This window comes from Parasteatoda tepidariorum, chromosome 1 (assembly GCF_043381705.1).
Source record: "Parasteatoda tepidariorum isolate YZ-2023 chromosome 1, CAS_Ptep_4.0, whole genome shotgun sequence".
Taxonomy (NCBI): Eukaryota; Metazoa; Arthropoda; class Arachnida; order Araneae; family Theridiidae; genus Parasteatoda; species Parasteatoda tepidariorum.
Window position 1 is genome coordinate 10,500,593 of NC_092204.1, and position 7,579 is coordinate 10,508,171.

Sequence of the window (7,579 nt, forward strand, 5' to 3'; positions counted from 1 at the left end):
AATAACTTCTCCCTTGTTTTCTCATATTCGTCATATTTGTGTAATTTTAAGGAAGTAATTTTCGGAGCAATTTAAAGTGGCAATAAAATGTTTTTAAATAACCAAAACTGTTAAAATGTTTAAAGCATTTGTAAAACGACAAAATTTATTAAATATTTTAATAATTTTAGGTCACAATTCTCTATGCACTTTAATTTAATCAACTCAATTCGATTTAGATGAATTCTAAGTTTTTTAAAAAAAGAAGGAAAAAAAATTGTCAATTTATTTTGTGGAAATATTTCAAAAGCAGTGACCGGCTTTCAACAGTTTTTAAACTTTTAATTCTATTTATAACAGAAGATGGCAGCACTATACTCAATCGTGAAGCTTGGTTTAAAAGAAGAAGTAATATAATGATGGATTGAAAATTGCTAAATTGTCTTTCCATCAAATATTGTTAATTAGAAAGATCAATGTAAGGTAATAAAAAAATTATTTCAACGAAGTGATTTAGAATTATAAGTGGTGTAAGAAAAAAGTTAGATTAATTATATTGATAACTAATAGTTATATTAATAACTATGTCAAATACTGAAAAGTGGGCTTTTACAGCATTTGTAAAACAATATCGATAAGTACGAGTAAGAAATAAGAGGTAAAACTCAATTTTTGTTTATGAAATAATGACACGGAAATAAGTTGGTAACGTAGACATTCTGTTATTTCCAGAAAACATGTTTAGTTAAATCTAAGAAAAAAAGAGGGCAGCACCAAAACAAAATGCAAATATTTCTCTGGAACAGATATTCAATTTCCCCCCCCCTCAATTACTAAACCATATGTTGTTATTATTATTATTTAATAAATAACATTTCTAAATTATTTTTTGATTTTTGAATTACATATTCAAAAATGTAAACCTACATCTTTCAATTCACTACATTATTATAAAATCGCATTATCTTGGACTCAATTATAGACGATTATTATTATGCTCAAGTGGCGGAAATTTATTTATTTCATTTAAAAAATAAATAAATAAATAAAAATAATGTCCGCTCGATATTTTTTTTAACGTAATCTGTGCTCAGAATTGAGATCATACACAGAAATCATGCAGCGCTTGTGATTCAAGAAAATAAATAAATAAACAAATAAAAACGTTACATTGAATAACAAAGATGGTTCGCTTGAATGTGGTGCTGTTACATTTTTTTCTAATCTATAGTTAAAAAAATAATTTATGGCCGAAAAAAAAAATACTTTAAATGTCACATTATGAAAAATAAAGTCCCATATTTGCTAAAGTTTATTCCTACCTTACCAAAATACTATATTCCAATACTTTATAAGCCGTTTAAAAATGATTTCGGCATATATTTTTAGAAAATAGTAATGGGTGAATTACTATTATTTATTCTTCGCTTTTCTAAGCACAGAGATTAAACTCTTGCTATTTAATAATAATAATAAAAAAGTTTGCGTTTTTTGTAGGAAACTGTCCCGCCGTTTCGGTTCTGGCATTTCCGTTACGGTTCCGACATTCGTCATTCCGTTGCCGTTTCGGAACCGTTAACGTTCTTTTCCACTCAACTCGCGATTTTTTTCTTTTAGAAATTAAAATTAAAGAAAAAAAAATCCCTCCCAAATATGAAAATGCTTTCCAATGTAAGTTGCAATGTCTAATTTCGATTTTATTAATTTTTGGGTGATGACATTTAGCCTGTATTCATAAATTTTCTTTTTTTTCAAGGTGGGAATTATTTGTTAGGAGTTATTAGATTACACCACGTGGAGGTACATAGCACATTAATTCTTATTTATTTGTTTGCTAAACTTTACAATCATAATGCATTATTATATAACAAATAACATATTTGCATAAATATTTAAAATTTATTTTTGGACTTAATATGTTTGATAGAATGGGAAAAAATGAGTTAAAAACAAAACTTAATTTTTTTCTTTCCCTAACTTATTACTTTTTAAACTTATTTATATTTATATAATATACACTTGTCTGCTCCTTTGAAAATAGACTTAAGACGAAAAACATATAAACTAAACATATCGCATCATAAACTAAAATGTGTTATCGCCTTCTTCTTACCATGCTTTAGTAACAGAGAATCTTAGTATTAACTCCAGTGAATTATAAAAAATCCTGCTTATAAATATATTATTGAATTGAATGGATACGACACCAACCAACCATTGAATTGAATAAAAACGGTAGTTTGAGGATAGAAACTAATTGCAGTTTTGATCAGTAACGCGAAAATATCCTAGATTTATTCAAAAATTTCAGCAACAAAAAAATTTTTCCCGGCATATTTGTTAGTCGTCGACAGGGATTTAAACACGGACCTCTGCTTCTGTAGTCAGTGTAGAAAAGGATGTACACTCCTGGACAAGATGAGTTAGAAAGATTTATATAGTAGCTGCCGTAATATACCCACCGCATATGCCGCAATATACCCGCGTGTACCCACAGAGAATTACTTCCCTATCTTGTACCTTCGGGTACCTTTTTTTGAGTACATCTGTCTTAGTCGGAACCTTAATCTTATAAATTTAACTTTAGATTTAAGAAAATTTGTTGCTGGATCAATTTAAACAGCCCATCTGGCGTAATGACGTGTTTTATTTTGCTGCACCCGGTACGATTCATTTTGATCAACTGCAGGTCAACAAATATAGTTTTACCGGACTGGCATTTATTTGGATTGATTCATTTGGATTAGTCCCGAATCAGTTCCAATTTGGAGCTGGTTTTTCTCGTATTCTATATTAACACATTGTTGACCAGTCATGAGTTAACTCGTCTTTTCATTCCCAAGCGTCGATGATTAATGACGAGTTAACTCGGCATTGCACTTGCACTATCGGTTTCAATTTATGAAGCCCAGGGCGATACAAAGCATGGCAAAGGCTTTGCGCATCGTTTAGTAATATAGACGGCGGCATGCCGTCGTTAAATTGCTGGTCAGCAAAGTTTGTAACAGTTGCCTTTGGATCAGTCTCTGGGACAGCTGAAGCAAGCTTTCGCTTCTCTGCTGACAATCTTAGTACGGCAATCTTTCCTGATTATTTAATCAGGTACGACTCTCAATCAAGTACACGAAAGTTACCAGGTATCTTTAATGTTGTACCTGGTATAGTTCGCTCACTTGGGTCCACCTCCTCGGACGAAGAGTTCATTTCAGCGCGGGAGTAAGAGGAGAAACGTCTCCGCTCCTGAAATTGAGATAACCCTAAATGCACGCCAAACGCAAACAGTGAATTCTTTTTCAGTCACTTACTTCGCTTTATCATCTGCCTTTATACCTTTCGTTACTCTAGCTGATTAAATATATTGCAGCAAAATGTCTCAAAAAGGAGAAACTATTCACTCAAAAAAGAAAAAAAATCATCAAATTTACGAAATATTTAATGTTTAAAAAAAGCACATAAAGATCGCAAAATAAACATTTTCGTCATACGATCGCCAAACGGCAATCTTGTTCAGGATTGTTCACATCCTTCTCCTAAAAATAGCGAATCGTCGGATACCACGTGATGAAGGCGGAGCCAAGTGCCAACTCCTGGTGAACGAACTATAAATATACTCATAATATAGAAAAACGGCAATGAAATCAAAATCTAAAAGAGTTAATAACCACCTAAAAGAGTTAATAAGTACCACATCATATTCTACTAATGGGATAAAACACAATAAGTTTTTGATTTAAGACTATAACTTATAAAACTGTGGTGAGCTCTCCGGTATTAAGATTTTATTTTAATGCCAGCTATCCGGGCTTAACATTTTATTCCGCTTCTTTCCAACTACAACAGTTAAGTACAAACTTTAAAAATAGTTCTCTCCGTTTAGTTTTGAAATAAACAAAATCAGGCGATAAGTATTTATCGATGTTTCACTCGTTAAAACCAGTTTTATAAGTTTTTCAATTAACAACACAATTTTCGTTTAGAAAATGTCGACGGGGGAATGTTTAAAATATCTCTCTTTTTCAATTCCTCCCATTGTTGCTTGTTGATGCGGATCTTTTTTCTATTTCTTTTAGAAAAGTCGTGTAACTGAATGCTCAACAATTGTTGGGAAACTTCTTCTTCTTCTCTATTCTTATTTGTGAACTTTCAACAACTGAAAAATTTTATTTATTGATCAAACGTCGCCACCAGACGAGCCATGACTCTTATTTTGATGGACTTTTTTCAGGAAAACTGGAGTCTGTGCAGAGTCGATTAAAGGACAAAGCCTCCATGGACGCCACTACTCCTACTACGCCACTGTGTCACTGAAGAACGTACCCAACACAATAGACGGTCTGAGAAGTTCTAGAACAGGGCTTCGACCAGCTCCGAAGAAGGAAACGAAGGTTGGGGAGTGCCTATTAGAGTTGAACTGGTGAGGTTGTCTCGTTTTAAAAAACTCCATTGATTCGTTCAATTTCGTGAAGAACACTTAACTACATGGAGTTTTATTTTTCTTTTAAGAGGTATTTTGAGAAAGTATGGTTTATCCATTTTTTTCAGAAGAAACGTTTAGAAGTAGTTGACAAGATATAGTTACCTAGAAGTTAAACCCATATCTTTCTGTACTGAATTAAGAATGGTAAATATGCTATTTCAAAGCAAAAAAAAAAGTATATTACTTGCTATGGTATTTACGAGGTATTGCATTTACGTTATGCGTGGCATGGAATTTTCGCCAATATGACATTTAAGTAATAAATAATATTAATTATAAAAATTCTAATTAATTTTTTAAAATTTTATTTCATAACCAGCGTTTAACAACAGACCTAATTCTGAGTTTGAGACTGTCAATGTTCAACCTTTTCACCTCCTAATTTTGAACCAAATCCAAAGGACTAGGGAATTGCTGGATCAAGGGTAGGGACAAACTAGCATTTCTCTTGATGGAATCAACCTGTAATTGGGTAACATGGAAAGAAAAAACACGAAAACTGCGGTTAGCCCGATGGCAAAGGGATTTTTACATACGAACCGTCTACCACTGAGGATATTTTACATTAGTTTTGTGGTCGGTGCGAGCCGGGAGCAGAATTCATATTAACAAACCACCGCTGGGATTTCCAGCCTGGGTCACCTTATTAGGAAGTGATCGCTCTTTATCCCTGTGCCATCGCGGCTAAGTTATGCTGAGTTGACTTTAATTTATAAAATCAACTGAAATCTTAAGCATTGCGAAAAGTTTAAGGGAATTCATATTCAGTTTTTAAAGCACGCTTGAATGAGACTTAATTCAAACTGAAGTTGAAAACAAAGAATCGTAAAGGATGTCTTACTTTCCCGAAAATTCAGTTTCAATAAATAAAAATGCCTAACAATTGTTTTTAAAAATCAAAACAAAAAACTATATAAATCCTAAAATTATCTATGTAAATTTCAAATCAAACTACTTATAAAAGTTTGATTTAAAGTTTAACTCTGAAGTTAAACTTTAATCAAGTCAATCTGAAGTGTAAAGTTAGCTGTTTTGTTGTTAATATTTACACAAGTTTAGTCATAATATTTTTTATAACCGTTAACCTGATAACCGTTATAATTAAGAATAGATTTAATAAACAGATTAACAATCTATTTTTAATGACAATTATATTTTCATTTGGGTAATATGATTATTATAGTAAGGGTACTTTAAAAAACAACACTCAAAAAACTGAATATTTCAGATTATTAAAAATAATTCATAGTTACAGTAATGTTCAACTAACCACAATAAATAATAGAAGCGCATAAGAAATAACATTTCTAATTACAATAAATAATAGTTATCTTCAATGCATACTTAAGCATTTTCGCAATAATTAAGAATGGTATTGATATCTACTTTGACTGATAATTATATTCTTAATTAAGTAATGTGATTATCATGGTAAGTATTTTTAAACATAGTTCAACTATCTAAAAATAGAAAATACCGGGTTTATAACAGTAATCTATTATTTCAATAAGTTATAACTAACAACAATAATGAAAATGTGTAATAAATAACTTTTCTAATGACAATAAATAATATAGTTATCTTATCACATTAGTATCTTCATAATAATTATGAATTGTATTGATATCTACTTTGAATGTTAATTATATTCTCAATTAAGTACTGTGATTATCAATATAAGAATTTTTAAAAAAAGGTTTACTTTCTAAAAACAAATCATACCTAATTAATCATACCTAATTAACAACTATAAATAATAAAAATGTATGATAATTAAATTTCCTAATGACAGTAAGGAATAGTTAACGTCAATGCACTTTTAATTATTTCAGTAATAATTAAGAATAGTATAGATATCAATTTTGAATGATAATTATATTGTCAATTAACTAATGTGATTATCAGGATAAGAATTTTTTTTAAAAAAATAGTTTTACTTCCTAAAAACCTAACATATCAGATTAATAACAATAATTAACGATTTCAGTAACGTTTGACTAACAACAATAAATAATAAAAATATTTAATAAATAACATTCCTAATGAGTTAATTTAAGATAGTGCTAATAATTAAGAATAGTATTGATATCTATTTTGAATGATAATTATATTCTTAGTTAAGAAAGTGATTATCACGATTAGAATTTTTTAAAAAGTGTTTTACTTCCTGAAAACCAAATACAGATTCATAAAAATAATTAACAATATCGATAACGCTTAACAAACAACAATAAATAATAAAAAAAATGTAATAAAAATATATAATTAACATTCCTAATGAGAATAAATAATAATTATCTTCAATGTACATTAGTGTTTTTGAAATAATTAAGAATATTATTAATATCTATTTTGATCATCATATTCTCTAATAAGAAAGTGATTATCACGATTAAAACTTTTTTAAAGAGTTTTACTTCTTATAAACCAAACATACCAGATTAATAACAATAATCTAGCATGTCAATGACGTTTTACTAACGATAACAAATAAAAATATTTAATAAATAAATTATATGCTGTATTAAGTAATGTGATTATCAATATAATATTTTTCTTAAAAAAATGGTTTGCTTTCTAAAAACCAATCATACCAAATTAATTACAATAAGTAACAATTTCAATAACGTTTAACTAACAACTATAAATAATAAAAATATATAATAATTAAATTTCTTAATGACAGTAAACAATTGTTATCATCAATGATTTTTTTAAACATTTCCGTAATAACAGTATAGATATCAATTTTGAATGATAATTATATTCTCAATTATTCAAAGTGAATAAATAAAAATATTTAATAAATAACTTTCTTAACTTCAATAAATAATAGTTATCTGCAATGAACATTAATATTTTCGTAATAATTCAGAAAAGTATTGATATCTATTTCGAATGATAATTGTATTCTCAATTAAGTAATGTGACGATCACGATAAGAACTCTTTACTCTCTAAATATGGAGAGTTTTACTCTCTAAATATGGTGCATGCCGAATTTCTTATAAATAATGCAATTATCAATTTAAATTCCCCACTTTTAATGTTCCCTACTTAAGTAAAACTATTAAAATAGAAGATTAATCACCGATTCTTTCATGTACGCTGTGATAAAACTCGT